This window comes from Centrocercus urophasianus, unplaced genomic scaffold (genome assembly GCF_019232065.1).
Source record: "Centrocercus urophasianus isolate 14NV4802_14NV808 unplaced genomic scaffold, USGS_Curo_1.0 seq_23, whole genome shotgun sequence".
Classification (NCBI taxonomy): Eukaryota; Metazoa; Chordata; class Aves; order Galliformes; family Phasianidae; genus Centrocercus; species Centrocercus urophasianus.
Window position 1 is genome coordinate 10,087,204 of NW_024884789.1, and position 27,451 is coordinate 10,114,654.

Sequence of the window (27,451 nt, forward strand, 5' to 3'; positions counted from 1 at the left end):
TCTGAATGAGATACAAATACTCAGCAGAACCAGACATCTCAAATGGCTTAAGAGATAAAACCCTTTAAATAAGCTTGAGACAGATCTGAATTTATTTAAATGTCTGATTCTAAATGTACTTATGCCTAGTAGTAATGTTTACCATCTGCCTTATTCTGTCTGATGAGGTAATTGTAAATCTATAAATAGCTTAGCATATGCTGCACATATTCTGGCTTTAAATATAACAGCCTTTGTGTAAAACAACTGGAAATAATAAGAAGTGATATTAGTTTGGGCGTTATTCAGGGTAAGTTGAGAAAGAAGTATAAAAGCTTTTTCCTTTGTATTATTTGTATCTACTGCTCCAAAAGCCCGGCGGAAACCAAAGCCTTGTTTATGGGCCCAATTTTAACAAGTTGTCAGTAGTTTCAGTGATTCAGACCTACTGAAATAGGCATTTGAAATGTAGTAAAGCAGTTACAGTCAGAGTAATAAATACCATAAACCAATATAAGAAGTACATTCATTTAGGCTGAACAAATAGATGTTACTCTGTGAATGACTAACGCCACAGAGCCCAGTGGATGTTTCCTCTTCTACAAGGTAGAAGACCATAAAACAAAGTACTGTCATAGCAATCATGAAAGCTTAACTTGAAAGAATCACTTTAGAGCCAGATTAGAGGATTCTTGCTTCTACTGTACCTACAGCCATTGTATGAGCAAAGTGCTGTTTCGTAATTAGAACTAAGGATGCCATTAATGCTAATTATCTGTGGAAAGAATTATAATAGCTCATGTACATTTGCCCAGAATAAAGCCTTAGAGAAAGGAACAAAGCAGTCTAAAATCACAAGCTTACTGGCATGCAGCTTTTTTTCCACATATTAAGGAGACCATGAAATGTAAGCAAAGACCAACTCAAGCCTGGGTAACTGGGTGATGTTCCTTTCTGGGGCATGGTTTTAAGATGGAAAAATCATACTATTAAGAGAAAGACCATATTTTCTCTAATATAATTCATACTTTGGAACCAGGACTGCATTGCAAATTTTCATTTATTAGCTCTGGAAATCGGACACCAGTCCATTGACTCAGGCAATCACTGCAGCTGCCTGCAATGGCCCCCTAGTGCAGGTGGGGGGAAAAACGATACATTACCAAATTAGAAATAAAACAGTGAGTCACTTTCCAAACCTCCTCCAAGTAACATGGGCAGTCTCTATCTCATTTGTGGCATGGCTCGAAAGCTTAAAAAAGGGCCTAAGGATGTGTATAGTTTCAGCTGCTCGGTTCAAACAAATAAAATTCTTAACATGGAAAGCTAAGATCAGAGACTATTCTGAGGTTTCACAGAATCACAGAATGGCCAGAGTTGGAAGGGACCTCAAGGATCATGAATCTCCAGCCCCCCTGCCACATGCAGGGCCACCAACCTCCCCACTGAATACTAGACCAACACAGGTTTCTTACTGAAGGCTGGATTCATTGAAAAAGACCTTGGCTATGATACCAAGAGCTGTGGTTGTACTCCAGGTCAGATGTGCAAAAAAAGCCAGTTATTACATTTCTCGCACCATTAATTAATCTCTGATGTCTGTGTGGATTCTTAATTCTATTCATTCAAAAGTTTTGCTCCCTTTTGTTAATAAGGGTTCTTCAAGGGAATATGTACCCTGACCTTCACAAAGCCCTCATCTAAAATAAGACTCTTCCCAGGTAATTCACTAGCGGCATAAAACTTATGGAAAGCGGGTGAGAAAAGATGAACAATTTCCAGCTGTGTGCATCTGTGCCCAGCCAGACATCTTCATACCATATGGGTGGCTAGCCTTCAGTCGGGCAGCAGGACAGAGAGAAGCTGAATGGGAGAAGGAATTTTCTGAGAAAACTCATCGTCCCTGGAACTATAATTTTGAGAGTGCCTGCATGTCTGATGTAAATCTTCCCTCTGCTTTCAGATATCCTGTGAGGGTATTCCTGACATGCTCTGTAACTGCCACTTAGGTGGAGGTGTAATCTACGCATTGTCTGACTTGGGAAGTAGGGGAAGGGTGGTGGGAAGTGAAATAAGAGGCAGTCAGATGCTCCTTTGACAGTAAACGTCAAGAATAATTTAGTTTACATATTGAGGATTTTATGCCATCAGAGCTCAGATGCTCATGCTATTTCACTGAGATGGATTCAATGAGACTTCTTTTGTTTCTAAAAATTCTGCATAGCTGAAACATCGGAATCTCCCTTTCACTTTATTTTTTAATTGCCTTATAACAGGGGCCAAAGCTACTTTCTTTTATACGAATAGAGTCTTTTCAATTATTTTACCTAAATTGCAGTTGTGAATGGATTATGGCCTTCATTTCTTTTGTATCCACCAGTGATGTAGCAATATCAGAAATAAGTATAGAACAGAGCTCATATCAAAGCAGACTGTGCTTCCTGCCCCTCTAAAGTAATAACACATGCTAGAAAGAAAGGAAGTGATGAGCTCCAAGACAATAAACAGCTAGAACATGTGGAATACAAGATGCCAAACCATCCTCATTCAGTTGCACATCATTACTGGCCTCTATGATTTACCCATATCCTCAATAAAACAAAAAGATTAATTTCTTGCATAGTTATAGTGTAAGAAGAATCCAATTTCTGACCAGGGAACTTTACAAAGAAATAATTAAAACTCCTTTTGATCTCCACATGATGTTCAGATTTGGATAGCCCTTTCCCAAGGCACAGTATAAAGGAAGTCATACTGAAATTGAAATGGTATCCTTCCTCTCCCTCTTACTTCCATCTCTTCATTAAAACCAAAACTTTACTGGGTCCCAGACAATAGATATTGCATATAATGTCCACATAAATCTTAAGGATCTTCTACAGTGCTGCAAAATTTGTGATTTGAAGATAAAGTTATGGAAGTTACATTCAGTTTAAATTACTGCAGGGTCAGTGAAACCAATAAGATTATCCCAACTTTGGGCCAGTGTTAATAGAATGTGAACTCTGGCCAGAAATGCCAGCCTGTGTGGGGCGTGTGTGCTAAAGGAGCAGATGTGATGCACGAGGACCTGTGAGCACGTAGACAGAGAGGTGTTTCAGGGTGGGCAGTAATTCCTGACGTCAGTGCCAGCAGAACAAAAAGCAATATTACTTTATTTTGTTAAAACTCACTAGTACAGTTGCCTAAATGCCTACACAGCAAACATTTGCTTGTGCCATTAGTTTATCTGTCCTGCATAATTATTAAGATAGCTGCTGTTACCATGCTGTTCTAAGGCACTGGGCAAACATTTTGAAACAATTGTTTCACTTATGGCAGAATAGAAGCCAAATTGACTTCCATCTTTGTTCTACAGTATCACTGTAATGATATGTGCTGGAACAGTCTGGGGATGGGACTATTAGTAACCGCCTTTACAGAACAATGACTTAGTGTCAACCTCTCAAAGTGGGGGTTGTTCTGCCTTTCACTTTTTGTAACGATATCATGAAGTGAAAGCTATTTAAAAACATGTACATAAATCATGAAAATGACAATCATGAAAATATTTGCCACTCTTTTCATATTTCATGCACATTCCCACGGTATATTTCCTCACTCAGTAACTCCATTTCTGCTTCAGTTGTTTGGAAGTCTCCTCTAACGCTTCTCTGATACAGACAAATTTTGCTCCAAAGTTAAGGGCAAGGTGATCTCGTATGTAAACAGCAAGGTTTTTAACACAGGACCCTTTGGACTCTCTCCTGAACTTCCCTGCACTAGCAGAGGTTTCAAGAATACAAGAAGAATCCGTCTTTGAGGGAAGAACAAGAAGTGTTGCTATGTGCACTGATGCAAGGAAGCAGAAAAGTGTTACATTTTTGTATCAGTAGCTAAATCACGCTGTACCAGGACCTATTATTGCCAGTTACAGCACTCAATTTCAGGAACAGAGATAAGGATTCCAAATAACTATTACCAAAAAGTAGATTGCTCGTAATAACTGGTACACAAAAGGTGAAATAAGATCAGGAATTTTGTCACAGAGTTCAGTGGGAAGAACCTGATGTAGGCATTGCCCAATCTCTATAGTACTTTGGATAGGATTTAATACAAAATTATAGAGTTTTTCTGAATGATATCTCTCTTCTCATTTACGCGAATGTGCTCTGAGACTTGCTTAGGATCAAATGAAGAATTTGCCTATAATAAATATTAAGATCATTAATTAATTTTTTAAGTCTTTTTGTCAAACCCTTAACCAAACAACACTTTTTTTTTTTTTTCTGAAGGAAATGTGTCAAATCCGTCAGTTGTGAAGTCTCATTGTGTGACTACATTAAAGATCCTACAATTCAAACAACTTTGAGGTGTTTCAGTTGTCACGTCACGCAGAAATGAACAAAACATCAAGTACATATTATACACATACAGACACTGGAAATAGTATGTTATAGGGCCACAGAGAAACTCAGATACAAAACAACATGGCAGACGTGGTACATGGCAGAGGAAATGGACCTGGGAGTATTGATTGATGCTCAGCTGAATGTGAGCCTACAGTGTGCCCAGGTGGCCAAGAAGGGCCAAAGGCATCCTGGCTTGCATCAGGAACAGGGCAGTGATCGTCCCCCTGTACTCAGCTCTGGTGAGGCCGCACCTCGAGTACTGTGTCCAGTTTTGAGCCCCCCACTGCAAGAAAGACACTGAGGCCCTGGAGCGGGTTCAAATAAGGGCAACAAAGCTGGTGAGGGGTCTGGAGCACAGGGCTTATGAGGAGCAGCTGAAGGAGCTGGGAACGTTCAGCCTGGAGAAGAGGCAGCTCAGGGGAGACTTTACCTGAAGGGACGTTGTAGTGAGCTGGGGGTCGGCCTCTTCTCTCATGTAACTGGTGATAGAACTAGAGGGAATGGCTTCAAGCTGCATCCAGCGATTTAGGCTGGATGTTAGGAAATGCTACTTTTCTGAAAGAGTGGTCAGGCACTGGAACGGGCTGCCCAGGGAGGTGGTGGAGTCATTAACCCCGGAGGTGTTCAAGGAATGTTTGGATTTCGTGTTGAGGGATATGGTTTAGTGAGAACTATTGGTGATAGCTGGATGGTTGGACTGGATGATCTTGTAGGTCTTTTCCAACCTCGGTGTTTCTGTGATTCTGTAGTGCTGGAACAGGCTGCCCAGAGAAGTTGTGAAGGTGTTCAAAGTCAGGATGGATGGGGCCCAGGGCACCCTGATCTACTGCCTAATTTGGTGGGCGGCAACCCTGCCCACAGCAGGGGGGTTGGAACTACATGATCTTTGAGGCGCCTTCATACTCAAGCCATTCTATGATTCTATGAACAGCCTTCCACTGCAAATTTCAGCAACTACAGGGTCTAGAAAATAAAAAATGCCCTTCCATAGAGCAGCGCATGCATCAGATGTTGGCGTGCTCAAAAAATACCCAGCCAGAGTAAAAGTCTTCCTGTGTGTAGATTGCCACGAGAATGGTATGTGGCATTTGCTAGCTGTATAAACCAATCAGTGCTGCAAGAACAGATTCAAGTTATACCATTTCATGTTTGGTACATTCTCTATAAAGAGCAGGTGGAATCAAAGTTTTAATCCTTCTAGCAGGTGACCTTTTCAAAATTCTGTATTTTTACTGCCTATCAGTTTTCTCTCTTTCTTCCAAGCTCCTGAGATTGTAATCAAAGATGAACAGAAATAGCCAGAGAATTACTGAATACTGAAAAAGCCAAAGTGTTAAAGATGCCTTTCACCCAATATATGCTCTATTACAGCCCTGATATATGATTTTTAATAGCTTAGGTGCAAATATGCACATTAGCAATCTAAACAATGTAGTAATATCCACAGAGAACAGGTTTCATTGATTAAATCATAAATACAGTATCTTATTACGCGTTTGGGGAAACTGAAATATGAAAAGCAATGCATGCATTTTTGAATTATAAGAGGAGAGAATATTGGCAAATCTTTCAACAGCTGTTTATCATGAAAAAGAAGTTACAGTTACCATTCCCCAGCCATGCAGACTGAAAAAACTCAAAATTGTACATTAATAAATTATAACAATGATGCATGAAGCTAATATAAAACTTTTGAAGGCAGTTTCTTAGTCCAGAGGGAGTTGTCAAATTTGCTATTTGTGACTTTAATGTTTCTTGGAATTTCTTTTAGGGCATTTAAAACTCCTTTTGTGACTCTTCATCAGCAGTTTTCCAGACAGCAAAGGCCTTGGCAATATACGTTTTCACTTTCTGCATGGCTGACGGACTTCATATGCTATATCCAATTTAAGGGTAGAGCAGTAGATTACACTGCTAGAATATAGAGAGCCATTGCCTTTGAGGCTGAATCATTGCTGTTTATAGTAATTCTTACTATTTGCTTTTTGACAGCCATTTGTGACTGGAATAAAAGATGATGCTCAGATTATTGTCAAGCTACTGTAATATCTAGTAGTGCATGAAGTCTGCAGCAGATGGACTTGAACTTATGAGCTCTCAGATTCTCAATAGCCTTTCAAATGAGCAGTGTCCTCCTCAGCCATTTGTAATGCAACTGGCTTTGGCAAATCCATATTTCAGAAGATGAAATATTATTTCAGTCAGCTTTCTTTGTTCTATTTGCAATGTTTTATAGAGTTTAATTTGAGAGAGAGCTTAGAATTGAGACAGAACAAATTGATATGCAGTTGCTGAGGTACGGTAAGTTACAGGTACATCCAAGCTGAACATCAACAAAGCATCTTGACACAGACTGCTTCCGAAACTGCACCCCAGCCATTTCAGGTACAATATGCAATTGCCATACATCTTTCTTTGGCAAAACTCATAATCTTCCTCATAATCTCCGCTAATTCAAATAGACCTTTAATCTGCTAAATGCAAAGCAATACTAAAAATTTGTTTGGCATATGGTACCCCAGAAGGATTCTCTTACAACAAACAGCTGCTGTTGACTTGGATGCTGTTTTAGCTGCTGTCGAGAGCACGGACAGCAACTAGCTTGCTTTGCAGCATGGTTGTCTTATACTGGATTTGTCTCAGTAAAGACACCTTACAGATGCACTTAGTCTCACAGGTCCCTAGATTACTGATTACTTAGTGCAGTGCAAATATACTATTGTTCATATATGGTCAGTTGCTCATGCCAGAAGCAAATGACAGAAGCCTGCCACAGTGAGCTGAACTCCAGCAGTTCTCTGGTCACTGAATACCAACAGCCCAGTTTCTTCTGGGCAGGCAGTCTAAAAGCCAAATGGAAAATGTTCCTGGGGATGGTTAAAGACTGTCAGAGTATTTCTTCTGTCTGCATCTAGGATCCTTGCTTTAGGATCTGTTGCTTCAGAAAACCTTTTGCTTTTTTGCATATGCTTACTTACATTGTAGCATTGCTGTTTGACCTTTTACTGCAATGCTGCTGTTCAAATCTCTATAGCTGAAGTTGTGTCAGCACTTTCACCACAAAACCCATTATGAGGAAGTTTATAACACAACTATAAAGATGTACTCCAGAATGAAAGGTGGTGTACAAAGACCCAGCACAGGGCATTGCCTCTTTTTATATCACTTTTTATAAACAAATTAGTCTTGCTATTTTAAGCCTTTATGAGAGTAAAACAAACCCCGCTTATATGTTACTGCTCACATAACGTGGCAATCAACTGCTACTACAAAAAGTAAAATGGACTAACTAGTAAATACTATGATTAAAATTATGGTTTTGGAAGAATTGGAATTCTGTGGCAGTAAAGGCAGCCCAAATACATACATACTCAGTTTCCTACCAAGGGTGAGCTATGCACAGAGAACAAGCCCATCTCCCTCAGGCAGATGCTGGAGTCCATCTTGGGATGCATAAACTCTGATATATAAACTACCTTGTAATCTCTTGCACTGTTGTTTGTGGTGGCTGTGTTGCAATGTCACCAGTTCCCCAATGGCACGTACACAGTGCCATGCATTCTTTCCTTAAAGACCACTGGAGCTAGCTAGCTTCCCGAAAAAAGGTGACCACAAATGGTTACAAAGGGCAGGATACTCACACACCACGTGTATGCTGGGTGTTTCAATAAAAATATACTGGTGAAGATCACTGAAGGCTCAAAAGTACCTATTCTGGACTTCAGTTTATCCTCCTAAACGGTCCTTTAATCCCTAATAGCCATGAATACATTACCTTTTCTTTGTTTCTGCTTAGCCATTTATGGTGTTGCATACAAACATTGTGCTACTCAGAAGATGCTATCCTATCAATCTGCTTCCCTTGATAAAATGCTTCAGGGCTGTGGGGTTCAACAAATAAAACTCACAGTTCCTCAACAGTGACCCATGAGGAGGGCCAGCAGCTTGATCAGAACCCACAAACCAGCTATAACATGACAGTACAATTAGTGAGCCCAGAGAAACTGCCAGAGAAATGTGACTGTACTTTGGGTAGTATCTGAACCAGCACAGACTTTTTCATTTGAATCTCCTATAGCTTTCTGGAGACATGTCCTTAGATTCATATGGTTCCCAAGATGTGCTGGCACATTAGTAGCACACCCCTGATTCATTGCATTTGCAACTTCATCTGCAGTCACAAATTTGGCTGTGGTGCACTGAGACTGTGAGACCAGTTTAAGAGTATGCCTACCACCAAAAAATGTCAATCAGATACAAAAAGTGCCCTGGATGCATATATGGATTAACCTGCAAAAAACTTCTAGTAAAACTCAAAAGGAACTCACATTGCATCTACACTGGGACCAAAATAATACCAAAAATTGCACCTGCAGATGCACCAGATGAGACTCATTTGCTGACTCAGATACCAAGAGGGAAGGAAACAGCATCACTCCCAGCTTCAGCCCAAGCTGCTTGCACCTTCCAAAGGCTTCGGATGCTTCTCAGTTGGAGTATGTGCTCTGCAGCCCTAGCTATTAGCGCTCTATTACAAGTGAGGTAACAGATGTGCTACCGCCTGTAGTGCAGACAGCCCTGAAGTTCAGGTTCCATTGGCTTCTACTGAATCATGGATCTGAAATAATTTCAAAATGTTAATATCTGGCACTTGCTGAAAATGGGGCTGCCTTGGATGCTGATCATGCAAGCACTACACAGATAACTTTACACATGGGACTTCGGAGCACTGCCTAAATTATAGTGTGTTACTACAATCTGCAGCAAAGACGGGCACAGAAATCAGGAATGATTTTTAAAAACAGACTACAAATTCCAAAGGAATAACTACAGACAATGAGGGAAAAGAAATCAGGTTTTAAATGGATAGCTGCATATTACCAGAAGATCTATTGTTGTCTTTCTCATAACTACTGCGCCTTAAAAAAAATTATTATGCTACAAATATGCTTTTCAGGGGAGATGAAGCTAGAATTGTCTGCCACATAAAGTACCTGTGATATATTTAAATAACCTTCTAACAGACACACTATTAAAGATATTTTCCAATACGTCTGGGAAGGAATCACTAAATACTTTTCTTTTTTCTAAACATTTAAATCATCAATACGCTGCCTAGGCTAACAGTGTGTTTCTGATATAAACCGTTCTATAATAATTCAAGGCAACCCTTAATACCAAGCATAGAACTGCACAATCACCTCCCCGTGACCCCTGTTCTTTCCTGCATTTAGTAAGGAAGGTTGCTGGCAGCAAGGTTGTTACACGAACTGACAAAAGCGAGTGGAGACAGCAAGCCGTGCTTATTTAAGTCTCTATTCTTCCATGCCACTCAGCTTCAATCCTGTGCCTGGCAAAACAACATCAGTATTCTCTGCCTCTTAACTAAGGAAGCAAATCAAGAACCAGACAGGCTAATGGGAACTGAACCTCATTTCTTGGCCTCCTGCACAACCTGGGAAGCCAAACGGAAAGCATCCCGCTCCTGCAGGCCTCGGCTCCCCTCGCCAGCTGGGAAGCCGAGCCCCGCTGGCTCCACGCGGGCCGCGTGCAGACGGTCTTCCCGGCTGTGAGCGCTGCGGGCCAGCTGGGAACGCAACTGCTTCTCCAGACCGCCTGTCCACGTGCCAAATGCAGCCTGCAGGGCTCCTCTTCCACCCGCCGCAGCCGGTCAGGGGCCCGCAGCACTGTTATCGCAGTCAGCTAAGTGCTCCAAAAAGCTCCGTGGAGCTTTGGTTAAACTCTGCAAGGAGCGGGACGACCAAAGAGGAGCTCCACAAGGGGAGGCACCCGCTGCCCTCCTCCTTAGCTCCCAGCACGCTGAGTGACGTTCCGGGATTTTATTTCCACCCCTCCTCATAACTGGGCTCAGCCTGAGGCACATTCAGTTAGAAATACCAGAGACACATTAGAAGGAGGAAACTGAAAAAGCCACAGCTACTGACTAGAGCTGGTTGAAAGGTTTTCAACAAAACCTGAAACCGCATGAAACCCACCTCGTTTCACATTTCACTGCAATTTGAAACTCAAACTAGATTTGCTGAAAGGTTCCCTGAGGATTGTGGTTCCAGTCCCAACTGGCTTCTCCATTTATAGTACGTGACTTTACTAGCCCAGCTGAGGGCCAGATATAGCTGGGCCTTGTTTCACAGCTCAGTGAAATGAAGAAGGGCAGCCTGTCCTGCACACTGCGCTGTGTGGCCTTGCCAGACCCCGAGCCCTGGAAACAGCCCCCACCGTCCAGGCAGACTGGCATGCAATAGCAAGAGAAAGGATATCCCTCCTTCCCATTTCCATACGGGTAACAGATCGTAACGGATCGGTTAAAGGCTCCTTAGAGACCAAGAGCCACAGGATGAATGAGAGCTAAGAAAGCTGCACCCTCCTTCCCCTGTAGGGGCAGTCAGATTGCTACCCATTACACCAGCCACAACCTTGTCTGTGGCCCCTGGACTGTCTGTAGACTGTCCAAGACCAAATTACTATTTTCACCTGAATTAGCAGCCAGTTGGAGTGATTTTATAGACACTGTACAAGCAAAATTCTCACTCTGATCTGGTTACATATAGCTTACTGTGGCCATTTGCACACTGTCTGCACAACTGCATGCTTCAAATAATCATTGCAAATCAGGCTGTTTCTGGATGAGAAATCAGTCATAACTGTTGTTTTATGTTGCCACTGTTCACATACACATAGGTGTTAATGAGCAGACAAAACCTCATATACCCTCAAGTATATCCACATGCCTGAACTGCCCCAAATGGTCACACGTAGGAAGTACATAGCTATCTTATATGTACATGGATCATTTCACCAACTTTAGTTAATGTGGATTCTCAAGGCTGCATTTTCCTTTTCCCTTCTTTCTCCTTTCCCTCTGTGCCACAGAATCACAGAATCACCCGGGTTGGAAGGGACCTCAAGGATCATGTAGTTCCAACCCCCCTGCCTAGCAGGGCCACCAAACACACACATTCAGATCAGGTTGCCCAGGACCCCGTCCAACCTGGCCTTAAACACATCCAAGGACGGGGCATCCACAACCTCCCTGGGCAGCCCGTTCCAGGGCCTAACCACTCTCCTTGTATAGAACTTCCCCCTAACATCCAACCTAAATCTTCCCTCCTTCAACTTCGATCCATTTCCCCTAGTCCTGCTGTTGTCAGCCCTTTTGAAGAGTTTACTCCCCTCGTGGGTGTAGGTTCCCTTCAGGTATTGATAGGCTGCAATGAGGTCACCCCGCAGCCTTCTCTTCTCCAGGCTGAACAAGCCCAACTCCCTCAGCCTGTCCTCATAGGGGAGGTGCTCCAGCCCCCTGATCATCTTAGTCGCCCTCCTCTGGACCCTTTCCAAAATCTCAATGTCTTTCTTGTACTGAGGGCTCCACACCTGGACACAGTACTCCAGATGGGGCCTCACAAGAGCCGAGTAGAGAGGGACGATCACCTCCCTGTCCCTGCTGACCACCCCTCTCCTGATGGAGCCCAGGATCCCATTTGCCTTTCGAGCTGCCAGAGCGCACTGCTGGCTCATGTTCAGTCTCTCGTCCATCAGGACCCCCAGGTCCTTCTCTGCCGAGCTGCTCTCAAGGACCACTCCTCCCAGCCTGTACGGGTGCCTGGGGTTCTTCCGGCCCAAATGCAAAACCTTGCACTTTGCCGTGTTGAACCTCATTAGGTTCACCCGAGCCCAGCCCTCCAGCCTGTCGAGGTCCCTCTGAATGGCATCCCTTCCTTCCACCGTATCAACCGCACCACTCAGCTTGGTTGGTGCCCTTCCAGCTCTAGTTTGAGTTTCGGTTTGAAGCACTGGATTCATTCCTACATCAAAGGGAAATCTAAAGCGTCGGAGCCCACATCAACAGAAAACAAAGGCACTGTTTACAAGGCAGAAACTTGCTGAGAGACAAGCAGCTGAGTTTTGCAAGGCTCACCAGCTGACTGCCACCTTGGAGGTACATCAAACGTCTTGACTTGCTCAATGCAGTCAAACATTTCTCTTTCAAAGCCTCCTCACAGAATGCATTATTTGTATTTCTGTAATACTTAGAAATCTACGAGCTGACCAGTGCCCTACGTTCTCCTTGTGCTCGGCAGACATAACTGAGTTTTACCGGACAGGAAGCAGACCAGCTGTGTGGGCACAGAGGAGCGCTGGGGCTAATACAAGCAAAATTTAAGCTAGAAGGAGCTGCTCCTAGCCATGACATCTCAAACTTGGGTGTCAGGATTCTGGACTAACTTTCCCAAGTTTTGTATTTTGGCAGAAAAAGAGTTCCTGTGACATTTTTAATATACTTAGATACTAACATATGATGGGCTTTGATCATATTCATCAAAAAGAAACTATGGCATGTGAACTCACCAGCACAAAGCCCGCTTTAAATAGCACTGCACTTTCCTGGACAAGTAACAAATGCCACAGCAGATCTAAGGCCATCTTCTCTCCAACTGGCAGAGCAGGAGCTCAGTATCCTCTGCATCTTACAGTTTCTCCAGTCATGTTTTCTTCACTTAGCTGAAAATTGTTATTTGTTGCTAGAACATCTTTTTACTTTTCTTCCCTCAAAGTTTTCGACAGATGCATGCAACGTACCTAGAACTCTGAAAATCAATCTAAGTCTATTGGCATCTGTACGTCTAAGTCTATCAGTATTGCACTAAGCGTGTCCTTTATGGCTGAGAAGAAAAAGGGAGGATGAGTATTAAATGGCAGTCATCTCTCAGTTTCTATACAGCACAAATGTTTTTTCTACATTCTAGCTAAACTTTCTGACAATTAAATGCAAACACAGAAATAACAACCTTGTTCTACCATGATACTTTTCCATTATCAGATTCAAAATAGCAGACTTTTCTAGCCATACTGCTTATTTCCACATTGCAACAGTGAATAAAACAAAGAGAAGGACATATTGTTAGCATGCTCAGCTTCTAACAAAATACATATAATTTAAAACTTATTCTTTCAGAAGCCTACAGGAATCTAACCAGAAGCTAATTTAAGAATGCAAAATTCAGGCTGTCACTGCTTGCTAAGAGGAGTCATTGCCTACAAAGTGCCCTTGATTACGGAAGCATGCAGTCTTTCAGTACTCTGGTCCTTCATAAAACTTGAAGGAGCTTCTTTACAGTCAGGAACTTCGACAGGTTACTGTCAGTGCAAACAAAAGGCTCAGATCTGATCACAATGTGGAGTGAGCCTACCCACAGAGCCAGAAGAATTTTATTTGTATTATCATTGCCATACTGACAATAAAATAGAGGGTATATTACTGCAAATTTTGGACAGCCTTTAGAAATTCCTCATTTCTGTTCATTAAACCAGATATCTAATCATGAGCTTCCTATCCAAACTTTTGCAAACACAGGGTTGAGTATTTAAATCTTTTCAAATGTGTTTAAGTTCCTTTCAAAATCTAGACGTATTCATTTCGCCTCTCAGATAACATAAGCTTTTACATAAGAAATTAATCCTAAAGCACAGTTCACAGAGTACAATTCTTAAGAAAAAAGCTGGACTACAGCATGAGCGTCACCTATATCTGGTGATTGCTCACACTGAGAAGGGTATAGCTCACCTATGTCCTCTTTGAGCTGATTTATTTGCAGTGACATTGCCCTTGGCTTCACTGTGCTAGGTTGGTAAGCAGAAAAGGTAAGACTTATTCAGAATTTACACTTTCATCTGAAGCAAGATGCAACAGATAGCTGTGAGAAGCAAAAAGAGGGAATGATGAAGAGGAATAAATGTTAGGTATAAAAAACCATAATCTAAAGAAATAGCTATTTCACAGTTTAACGATTCCAAAATCATCAGAAAATTTAACAAAATCTCCACCTTTCATTTTGGCTATCACAGAGCTCCTGCTGTCCCTGGATGCGACTTCTTGAGGTATCACAGCAGAGGCTGCTTTGAGGAGGGGTTCAGAGAAGAGCTTTTCAAGTGTTTGTTAAAGTAAGGCATTTCATTTGAAAAGCTGTGGGTAAAAACGGGTATGCATGTGAGAATGAAGTACTCCAAGGCAGAGCCAGCAGCATACGGAGAAGAGCATGGGGGCAGCCCAGCCTGTGAACCTGCTTGCTTTGCGGATTTAGATCTGGAGAAGGAATCCAGCAGCGCTCGAGCGACTCTCACTAAGGACTGTGGCTGGACACAGGGGACAGAAGCCGCCTGCGACATCAGCTGCCTGCCAAAGCAGTAACACGTCTGTCAGCACCTTGCCAGCTGGATATATGAAATATTAATGCCCAGATTTTTTAACAAATTAATAGAATCTGGAGAGAAAAACAGTGTATATTATTGTATTTACTTGGTAGGTACCATATTCGCTTAAGAAAAACACTCCTGGTCAGAGCAAGAGGCAAAGAAGAGAATCAGAAGCGTGGCTCTATTTAACCTTTGTCTATGACAGAGTGCTGTGTACATACACATGATTATTCCTCTTCTATTCAAAGCATGCCCCCAAACACTCAGTTTGAATATCGGTTCACATGCTGATACCATGTACCATCTGACACAGAGATGGCATTCATCTAATTAAGAGATTTTTATAATAACACTTTCCCTTTGTTAGCATCAAAGACAACAGTAGAGATAGCAGACAATCGCTGAGAAATAATAGAGACAGACAACAGCAGAGGCATTACAACCCAAGATACATATTTTAATACTGAGGTCTCAGTCTCTCTTTTAAAATACACACTGAGACTGTTTTGTTCTGTATGTGTACATGTACATACGTAACCTCAGGTAGGCACTGTAAGTACTTTTGATTTATCAGAGACGTATTCATTCAAGATAGTGTTTGAAGTTCTGGTTGTACCAGGAGTCCTACTTCCTGCAATCATTTAGTACCTTTCTTCTGTGATGTTTTAGAAGCTTTTACATTAAACCCCATGCTTGCTATAATGATTTTTAAATAAACTCTGTGTGAATCTGTTTCATCTTAAGAACAGACTACTGCTTAAAATTCCGGAAAGATATATGTGAGTGTGTGTGTGTGTGTGAATCTCAAGTGAGCACAGTATCTACCCAGTAAATATGCTATGCATTATTTTTCTCCTCAAATTCTGTTAATTTGCTAAAAAGTCTAAGCATAAATACCTCATATATCCATGATAATATTTATAATCTGTGTATAACAAAGTTGCATTCGTAACACTTACAATGGCTAATAAATATTTTAATTATTGATTTCAGCTGAGAAGCACCTGAGGCTGAGCATAAACAAAATAAATAAGTATTTGTCTCTTGGTTAATGTTTTTATTCAAGTGTAGAGGTAAAGATATAGATTCCAGAAATGGAAAAAGCAATCCGTTATTTTCACTCATATTTAGAACTCTATTAGTGGGTTTGTGGAAAAAAAATGTCATGCACTTCAAAAAAAAAGCAGGCTATGAATTAATGTTTATAGATTTTATTGCTTTTTCCACCTCTATTTTTATTCTTTTTAATAGTCTTAGAAAACTTGGAATTATAATTTTGTGTGCACAGACCCTGTCTTTTCCCATTAAGCAAACATTGATTCCTTGCATTTCTCCACCCCACCTCCTTTTTTCTCCTTCTCCCCTCTTTGTTTTGAACAGGCATAAAACGGTCTTGGACAATGGATCATTTTGCTTCTGCCTAATACAGAATCCATAGGAGCAACCACAGTGCTTTGTATCACTATATACATATTCATTCATATATATATATATTAACAGCATACTTTCTTTCCTACTTATTTTGGGCTTGAGCAGCAATGCAGAGCTTGCCACCCATGCCACACAGTGCCCATTGGCAGCCCTACAAGGATCTCCAGAAGCTCACCTGGAGCTCTGAGGGAAGAGTTGCAGGGACCTGCTTACCAGGACTAAGCCAAGAGAGGACCTTTCCCTGCCTACAGGCCACCGTGGGCTGCCACAAACACTGGCAGAGCACAGAAGAACAAATACCAGTGGCTCCAGAAGTCTAACCCATATGTACTGCCAATAGCAGAGAAGGGCACTTGCCCTGCTTGTGGATGGTCTGTAAAGCAGATGATTGATACGGCATTGTTCTCTACTTAGTCATCACCAGTTTGCATTTGGCAAGGAGCTCACCCTGAAACTCAGAACAGCAAGACACTGGTCGTGGCTCAAATGTATATGACTTCTCTCAAGCCTACCAACACACTCATCATGGTACTGTGTGGGGCATGCCTATCAAGATTATGGAATGGACAGAAAAACTGTACAGTGCCCCTCCGAACTTGTATCCTAGCAGCTTAGTCTGTACTGAAACCTACAGGGTCTGGAAAAGCTTCCTGTCATTCCCTACGCGAGGACAACATCGGAGGCCTTCCTGCCCCCAGCCCCTCTTGGTTCCCTCTGCATTCCCTCCCGCAGGGAATAAAACGCCAAAGGCACATCTTCATTGTTAAGCTGTCATACACAGGGGGATATAAAATAAAAGGAGTTGGAGGGCTTCAGGACATACACGACAGATAGTTTTCATTTATTGTTCTTACCTAAAGGACAGATCTTTGCATTCTGTGTTCTAACAAAGCACATGCCATAATTCCACAATCTCATTTCACACATGCTCATAGTAATTAGATCAAGGAATCAGACAATCTCTAGCTGTCACTGAAGCAAGTCTCAAGCTGATCTTGGTTCTGTTGTTTTTAAAGGAAGTTTTCTTCCTTTAAAGTACTCTAAGACGTTTATTACTTCCTGCTTTTGACAAAATTTTATTAAAATAAATTGATTTTACTGGCTGAGACTATTACACTCTGCTGAAGGATAAAACACTGTACCTCATTTTCATTCCTGGTTTTTGGTAAGGATATTTTTAAAAATTCAACAAACCATTGACTGAAATGGCCAGTGCTGCGCCGTTTAGCAAACTAATTTTTTAAAAAAGTTATCAATATATTTGAAATTCTGTAAGGAAATAAACAAAATACACCTACTTTTAAAATATACTTTCAGGAAGATCACATTTTAACAATCAAACACAACAATATGTTATATTTGGAGCAGAATGTTTACCTTTCGCTGAGTTTCTCTGCCAGCTGTGTCAGCGCTGACTTTAATAGCTTATGTATAAAAAATATTAAAAAGAGCTGTTTATTTTTTTTAATTGCCATAATCGTGCCAAAAAACACAATGTGTGGGCTGTAGGCAGAGTGCTGGGAGTAGTATTATTCATGTTCAAAACTGTTGCCTGATTTGCTTTCTTTGAAAATTACGATGCTATAAATAGGAGCCCAGTGAGATTTGCCGATTGCAAGTTTTATTTGAAAAGCTGCTAGGATGAAACTTTTGAAAGACTTACAAAACATAAACCAATCTGAACTATTGCATTATGATGGTTATTTCCCTTTGGCATAGATTAGACTTTTACTTTAGAAAAGAGTTACAGATTTAGCATGGACCTACCTCCTATTTCTATCCTAATGCCCAAACATTGGAGTTTAAAAACTCTATAGAAAAGTTTTGCTTTTTTTTTTTCTTTTCCCCAATATCTTACACTCTGTCATTAAGCCAGCTGTCTTACTGTTTTGTTCATCACCATAAAAAATGCTTCCTCAAACTCATGAAAATTGTATGTTGCTTGCTCTGTGAAAACCCTTCCCCACAAATCACTTTTGAATGACTCCAATACTAAGGCACACTAATCTGTTACAAAAAGAGTGTCAAGCCAGTGTCCCACTGCAGTACCACAGCTGTCCTTTATCTTATTTACCAGCACATTAGCATTTTCTTGCTTCCTTTATAGCTGATAGAAGACATACTTCCAAAAAAACAATCAACCAAAAACAACCCCAAACAACCCCAAACCAAACCTGCTCAAATGATTCTATCAAGCTCCTCTTCTGTGATGAAGTACACATGACATTCATAATTAGAAAGCTGGCATGTTGGCCTGCACTTGAAACAGAAAGCAATGGAAGCTATTGGAATATGCTGACTTTTTAACAGTAAACAAAGGGAAGGAAATAAAAGATATGCTGCTAGTTTCATTATGAGCAAAGGGCCAACAAAGCAATTGCACATCTTGATAGACCCACCTGAATTTCTAGCTTTGCCCACTTGATTCTGTAAAGTATAAAAAAATGGTTTTTGCCAAACACTTCAGTGTTTGACTGTTTTTCTTTATAAGATATTGGTTTAACATATGCACACACACTGTACTGCTTACATAAACTACACGTTTTGAAAGCGGCTTTAGATTTTGGTCTCCATCCTTAAGTATGAAGTGAATGCCCTGATAGCCATGCTCTGAAAGGTTCAACCTTTCATCAGGAACCTGGCTCCTGTTCAGAGGCATTTCAGCAGTAACGGTGACATTTGCTGTTCCTAACAACTTGACAACTCAGTCTTGATGCCTGCCTGTATGTCTTCTTGCGACTCCTCTGCCCTCTGACGGTGCGACCTTTGAGTTTACTTAACGCGATGGTCTCAGATTTGGTTCATCTCGAGAACACGATTGCAGCATTCCAACCACAGGACAGAATTGCAGAAAATGGAAGAAGGAATGAGAGGCAGAGATGTGGTAAGAGAAGACAGGAGGCTCTTCTCAATATTGTTCCAGACAGCTTTTAACTGGTGCTACACTTTCCTTCTTAAATACTTAACAATGTTTATCATAATACCATCCTTTATCTAAATACATCAGTTGTCCTGATCTGAATGTCTCATTAAAGGAAGTGTACTTGAGTAAGAAACAAGAGCTGAGCCACGTGTTTTGGGCTAGAATGAAAAAAAACCAGGCAATAATGATTTTCTGCCCACCACAAAAACTCAATCAAAATATAAAAGCTTGGATTTACCCTACACGAACCATGAAAAAGCAATTAAGAGTGTGACACAAACCCATCATATTTGATCAGGAGAGCTGACCCTGTTCCAAGGATAAAATGATAACTTGTGTCCCGGTCCAGCTCAGTGACCTTCTGGAGCTGGAACTTTCAATTATGCCGAATTAGCTGCATCACATTGGTTGGCTTTGGGAGTGAGGCTGGATCAATGCAGCACATCTCACTGCTGATGACAATGATTTAATCAATCTCAGTCACTCGGGGGACGGCAATGAGGTTGCAAAGCAAGCACCAAAAAACTGAATGACAGCAGCTTTCACTGTCAGGGTTACCTAGCTGCTCCCCATTTGTTCTTTCCTTTAAATGCAAATTCGAAACTATGAAAAAATAATGCTAAGTAGCAATTTCCTAGAAGGGCTTTTGTCACATCTTTTCAGAGTTATACTCTCTGTGCCAAATTGGAACCTGATGTTCAATAATGCTGTTTTTGACACTTCTGTGCAATAAAAGTGAAGATCCTTCTTTGCTCAAGGATGTCTATGACACTTTTGACACCTCTCTGCAGAACTGCAGGCAGCCCAGATGTTCCCTGTATTAAGCGGAGCACTGCCACAGCTGCTATTGAATGCAGGAAGATATTGGGCTTCAGGCAAAAGTAGCAAAGGGCATCTTTCCTCTTTTTAACTGAGGAGTAATTTTGGAGGGTAAAACCTTTTGATGTGAACAAAGTTAAAGTCTCAGAGGGATTTTACAGGCAAGGGGACACATGGCAGTCTCTCTGGCTCTTCTTTCAAGGGAACTCAGAGCCATTACTGAGCACCTGTTTCCACTTCTGGATGGAAAAATACTCCTTATGTATCTGTGCCAGGATAGCACTGTTGCACCTGCTGGACATCTAGTTAGAAAAGAGGCTGAGTGTTAGGATTCAGGCAAAAATGGGAATGCCAACAACAGGTTTTAGTAATGGACTCAAGCCTCAGTTCCTGTGGACCCAGAAGGGGGCACGATCCAGACACTCCTGGCTTGTCTGGACTTCTCAGAACTTGGATCCAGGGATTTTTTCTTCACAAGTTTCCTTCCACAGCAACAACTGCTGAAGGAGCCTTGGCTACATGCTGTTACCCAGGTATACAAGGAAGAAAGTGCTCTGAGCTAAAAAGTAAATAGGTATTTTCTGCATCTTTTTCCTCATTTCTGCCTTTGTACTGCCCCCAAAACAGATACTGGTGGGACTCAGTAGTGAACTGCATTGTTTTCATGCATTAGCTGCAGCCACCAACTGTGGGGCTCCACCGCTCCACACCACAGCCCCCATACAACTGAAACCAAGTATAAATATCAGAGCTACCTCAGGGAAAACGAGACCAAGTGTTTTATTTAGAAATAAAACTTTTAAATTGGAAAATTCAGTTCAGGGATCTATCTTTAAGTAATTGATAGATGTGTCTCTGCTGAAAGAATTTTCCTGGAAAAAAAATTCTTCCCCATTAATACAACATTTAAAATGCTTAAAACAGCTCAGAAAGCTGTTATACTTATACTCCTTAACACACATTCTTGAAGGCGGTCACACCACCTTCCTCAAGAAGCAATGGAGCAGAAGAATGACTTTTATGTCTGTTCCATCCCCTGCAGGCCCAAGATTTCTTACCCACTGCCTCACTGGGATTGCTCCTTGCCTGACTTTTGCCTTTGGCAGAACAGTCAGCTCCCTGGTGGAGGATCTGGCCACCTTAGCTGCTGGCTTGTTCTGAAGCAGGAACAGTGGCAGCCAAAGAGGAGCAGTGAGAAAGCTAATATTTCTGGGTGCTACAGGCCAGACTAGAGCTACTATTCCTGTAAAACTCGGCATCCAGGAAGAACGAGTACTTGTAAAATTTGTGCTGGGAGGTTTTATGTTGTGCTGTTAAGCCATTCCTAACACATGCCAGCTTTATCAAGGAGCCATTAGCATACCAGAAGAAAGCCTACAAACATCAGCATCCCTTGTTGTACTCTGCTGCTGGTTCCTAACCAATATCTGGGATCCCACTGTGCATTTCAGCTCTCCATGGGCCTTCTGACCAGGTGCATGTTATTAAATGAATGGACATTCCCCACTGCCACATGCAAAACCCAAGCTGGGCATGGCCTGAAGCTGATCCTGGTAAACTGTAGGGCCTGGGCTTGTTGACTTTTCTCCATGTTTTGCTCCAAGTTTTTGTCACTGTTTAAGATAGCGTGCTACAAGCTTATCAGGCACGATGCTGCTATAGCACTGACTGTCATGTCATCTGCTCCATTTGCAGACATACTCCCGAGCATGGGTGTCACTTTCACAGCCAGATGCCACTGGACACAGAGTTATGATACTGATTATTATGGAGAGTAAGAAACAAAGGGCAAATCATTTTCACTGAAGAATCTGCACTAGAAAATGGTATCCATCCCTTTATGCCCTAGTGCCTCCTAGTTGGACCAGGGCCTAGTGAAACAGGGAAAGAATTGCACAGATACATTATCCATTATGGTGCAGAAGGACAAGCTCATTAAGAATGATACCTTCATTAGGCAGCAAGAGCTGCCTGTTGTCAGGCTATGATCTATTTTTTACCTTTGATATGTGTCACATATTCTCTCTCCCACATCCCAGTCGCTCCACTACTGCAGATCACCGTTTCAGGTAATGATGGATAGATCCTGCTTTAAGAATTACAAGCTAGAGTTTCAGTAACACCATAGTAGTATTTGCTAAACACTATTAGCTTTCTGCACGTACAAGAATGCCCTTACTTCTCTCTGCACGGAAAGGGATTGCTTGCTGAAACCCTACAGTTACTGGCAGCTCCCATCACAGACCTCATCTAACTCAGCGATTACATACACCTGAGTACAAGTAATAACAAAAACACTGCACCACACCTTCACAATATATATTTACCTTTGCATGTATAAGAGACTTCACAACAGAAATCAAACAGTAAAATGAAACCACAAGCACCAATTAAAAATATTATTTTAAAATGTGACTGTTTTGGACACATCAGAGGGTATAGGGAAAAGAGACAGGCACTACTTCCTTCCATGGAGATCGTTTCTTGCTTTTAAGTTTCATTTTTGCAGGAAAAATGACTAGCATTTAATCTACCATTCTACTGATAGATGGTATTTACAGAGATCTGAAAGAGTCAGAAAACAATGATATCTTAGAGAGTTCTGTGTTATTTCTTAGGCTTCCAAAAGAATCACTCAGATGTAATTGCTCAAAGTAGACTTCAAAAGCCTTGATACACCAGCAGCCGCAGCAAACGCATGGCTTTTTCTCTTTTAATTATCCCTTTCTTCTAATAGGTTCTACAAGTCTTAAACGTGAATGGAGATCAGAGGGGGAGCCAGATTTTATGTTTTGCCTAAACAATTCTGAAAAGAGACTAATAACTACAGAAGTGGCTAAAGCTTGCGTGGTGGTTTGTTTGTGTAAGTGAAGTACTCCCCCAGTGTTTCTCTTCTCCAAGTTCAATGATTAACTCCTCTTAAACCCTAATTCTTGGGTGTCTGTTGACAAAAATGTCTGCAACATAAAAGATTTAATAGCAGTACTTGGCATAAAATATTTTGGCAAAATTAACCGAATATCACATCAAACACAGTTGAAAGGCAAATTTCCCTGCCAACAGAATGATTTAATCAAAGTCCAAATTCTGAGGTTCTTTTATTGTGGTGAAATCAAAATTACTGCTAGCTTATCAAAGTCTTTTGGTCAAGGTGAAAACATTTTAGATATTGCTGTTATTTTCCCTCTTTCTCTGGGATATGGTACATATTCAATTATGGCAAGACTATGCTTCCTTGCTCAAAACTCTCAAATATACTGCTGTCCTGTTTCACAAAATTTAAAGCTGTCCTGGTGAATATATAATTTTCATTTGGAGTTCAAGAAAATCTTCACACCTCATACTTTTTTAGAAGCTCTTTGCATTATCACTGTTCTAGTTATTTAAAGCACTGCCTTCCTTCTTTATCAACTAATACTTTCTTCTTTCTCCTTTACATTTTTAAAGATTAAAAGAGTGACCTTTCCACTGATGTTATTCTCATAACAGATACCAAGCTGATCTGAGAGCATTACATTAGATTCTCCTGCATGTTGAGCTGGAATCTAAATACGGCTCCTTTATGAAAGTGGAGGCTTATTTATTTCAGAGAGATTTTTTGGGGGAGGATTTTCCTAATGAGCGTGGTGAGTACAGCTAAGAAATTTCAATTAGTTTTTAATTTTTAATTTTTAGAACATCAATTTTCAGACAATTTTTGGACATATAATTAAGCGTGAAGTTAATTATCTGTTTACAAGTACTCTTAATGCATTGCTTTCACTGCAGAGAGGCTGTGCAGTCGGGCTGTAATCTGAGCCCAATGCCAACACCGCTGCCAGGCAGGAGGTTCCTGCTGAGCCACAGCCCTACCATGCAGGCTGCGGGCAATCTGAAATGGGCCTCCATCAGAAGCAAAGCCCAGTGGGTGAGAGCTCCAGGCCAGCTCCAGGCCCTCCCACCTTTGCTTTCAAGTCCACAAAGGTGGCCAGAGCAACCTGTACAAATGGGGAATTTCCTCACAGATGGGGAGTTCAGGGTCCTTGCTTGTTACGATGAGTGGAAATCCAGTTAGAAACGCATCCCACAAACTGAAGTATGGGGGCGTCATAACAGCAAAAATCTGTTTTCAATTGTTTTTGAATTCTCAAAACCAGAATTATTACATGATTTCAACAGATATTTGTGAAATTCAAAGGAAAATCCCTTCAGAGTTTTTAATGTTGGAATTTCAATGACTGAATCACAGAATCACAAGGTTGGAAACGACCTGCAAGATCATCTAGTCCAACCACCCTCCCATTCCTATTAGTACCACAAGCCTCTAAACCATATCTCATAGCTCCTCATCCAGGTGCCTCTTGAACACTGCCAGGGACGGCGACTCCACCACCTCCCTGGGCAGCCATTCCAGTGCCTGACCACCCTCTGAGAGAAAATAGTGATTTTCCCAGAGCACTCTGAAGCTGGCTAAGTTCAGAGCTTCACATTTCACTTATTTACATCAAGGCACTGTTCTGCCTGCCCCCACCCACACTGAGCACAGTGCAGTCTCAAAGAACTGTGATCAAATGCTCGAATCCTGTAGATATTTACAATATATTTGATTGTATGAAGGCGGACAGTCCCCAGGGAAGTAGCACAAAATGAAATTAAGTCAGAGGTAATGGAAATTTTAGCTTTGTTTATACGCAACAAAATTGTTCAGTTCTCCCTGAGTATACAGAGAGCCTTGTGCAAGCCCAGCAGTGACTCATTTTGGACTCAACTGAACAATGTCTAGATTTTTGTGGCTGAACTATCAGCAGAGGTAACAAATTCCTCAGGTAAACACTTCTACATCCATCTGGGCACCAATGACAATATCCCTGCCATGGTACCTGCTGACACCCACATTGTCCATAGCAAGCCGAAACTACACCTGCTCCTTTCTCCCTATCACTTCATTCACATTTCAAACTGGTGCACATCATCACAGTGACTACAAGCAAGAATACCACACGTGATTACTAACCAAACTTTCTCCTCGCAGCAACAAATCATCTCTTTCACTAAATGAAGTAATAGCTCTTGAGGAATACATTTGCAGAGCAGATAAAAATATTTGCATGTTGCAGATTTCCAGGCACATCATAAAAGATTACACAGCAGATAAAATAAATACTCTGATGAAAATACCATAGATTTAGGATAATTGAAAGAGAAGTATTACTCAAGCATCACACATTCCTTCCTCCTAAGAAGTATACATGCATTTTCAGAGCCTGTGCTGGCCTATATGAAGCCACAACCATTATCGTGTACACACGTGAACAAATGGGATGATAGCATTGGTTCTGACATTATTTCCAATCAGGGCTGACCAATTCCATTAAAGAGAACTCAATTTCTGAGTTTTGCTCCAGTATAACTCTTGTTTAATCTGATTTTTTTTGTGTTAAGTTGCAAACACGCAAATGAAGAGCTGGTATTTCTATAAGAGCTGGAATATTCTGCTCTTTCGTTATCATAAAATCCTGCATTCTGAACATGTCTTCAGACAGTCATATGAATTATTTGTTGGCTGTTTGGTGGATTTATGCTTTTCATCTTAGCCTGAACTTCTCTCATGAGCATTCAGATAAATTATTTTGAAGGCATTCAAGAGCTAAGGATCCAATTGTATTATGTTAATATTACAAGATATCTATATTCATGCATCGCAAATGACTATGCTACAGTTTACTTAATATTTTGCATTATTATATAAATATGAATCTTTATGCCAATGCTTTAGTTCCTTTTTCCCCTTGGTGTTTAAGTTTAAGATTGCACCAAAGTCCCGTGAATGCAATAATTGAGGTTAAGCATGTGCATAAGTGCTGTTCGAGATGGGCCCCTATTCCCCAATGTGCCGTTCATCTCTAATAGATGATGGAAGATTGCTTTCCTCTTTGCTCATTAATATAAATACACTTTATCCTCTCTTTGCACTAGCTATGGTGCTGCAAAACCATTTTTATGATTATGTTATTTATAGTCATGCACATTTCGGGAATATTCGATATAACTGTATCTGGAAATACGCTTGAAAATTGTATATTTCACACCTGAAATACCATCTGGGGGGAGAAAATAAGGATTGCTAACTTTAAAGTAAATTTCACTGCAATACAAAAAGGATAGATTAAGCACTGAATTTTAACACTATTTTATGGCTTTCTATACCTTAGCTTTGTGTTAGTACCACACACACACACACACACACACACACACATATATACATATATAATATTTGTTAGAAGGCTTGTGAACAAGTGATTCTCGTCTACTTTGTATGGAAAATTGACTCCATTACAGGAGAGAAGTGACATCAAGCTGATTACATGAAGTCATAATCCTCCATTGAGACATCACACAATGACATTGTTAACATTAGTATGCAATATTTATAATAAATAAAAGAGGCTATTGAGGCTTTCAACCCATAAGGAGCTCTGGGTAGATGACTTCACTGTAGGAACACAGCGCAGTTATAATGAGGATAAAAGATTTATTTATACATAAATATGTTCTCATTAGAAATTCTGCACTAACATGTAATGGATACAATTGAAGGACCACTGGGGTGTTTTTTTTTTTGTTACTATTCATTGTTTGCACTTTGACTGTGAACATTTAGTAATAAAACAATAACAAATCAGTTTATTGTATTGTATGTTATTAATTCTCATGAATGAAAAAAATATTCTATTTTTATAGGTTACAATAACACCACATCAGTCCATGTCATGGAGATCCAGCAGGCCATTAACCTGGATCTTGGTAAAAACTTTTTTTTTTTTTTTTTTTTTAAGAGATTTTTCAACACAATGCTTTATGAATATACAGCACATGCAGGAAAGATTTCTTATTGATTTGCCTTTATATTATAATTCCTCCCACACAGCACTTTCGGTATTTTTTTCTTAGCAGCATAGTTAAGGACTAGCCCAAATTGGGCAGAAGGCACCCAAATGACTGCCTGCAGCCCTCTCCAAGATCTCACTGATTCTCTGTTGATGTCACAAAATCTATATGAAGAAAATTCAGAAAATTCCACTCTACCTCGCTTTCTTCACTACCATAAGCATCTCTCTCCTCTCTGGAGATTGGGTTTACTTTTGGACTATTTTTTCACATTCACCTTTGTCAGGCAAAACAAAAGTAAGGCAGTGATTCAAAGTATGTGTCTGTCCATCTCATTTGACTACACAATCATCTTTGTTCAAAACCCACCTCCCCATTTGGTTAGCCTAATGCATTCTGTTAAATTTATCTTTCAGTGCTCTGAAATAGGTCAGTTTATAAAACCTTTGAAATATTCAGGGAAAGTGCAATATTAATGGAATTACAGTATAAGAAAAGTGTGTATATATGTAGAGAATGTTTTTCATACAGTACAACAAGGACACACCTCATGTCTTCTATTTAACAAAATCACCAAAAAACAAAAGAGAGAAAGCTAAAATACTGTATTATTTTTCTGTGTTAGAAAAATGAGGTTGATCAGGTATTCATTTCTCATTTTGGGAATTACATTAACATGTTTCATCTCTTTCTAAAACTGCCATTTAAGTTGATTACATGGAAGCTGTCTGGTAAGACAATCTTATTCATATTGAAAAACAGATCATTTAATTTGGAATTACTCAGCTCAGCAGCAAAAGTCCTTACTAACAATAACTGAGAGGAGATC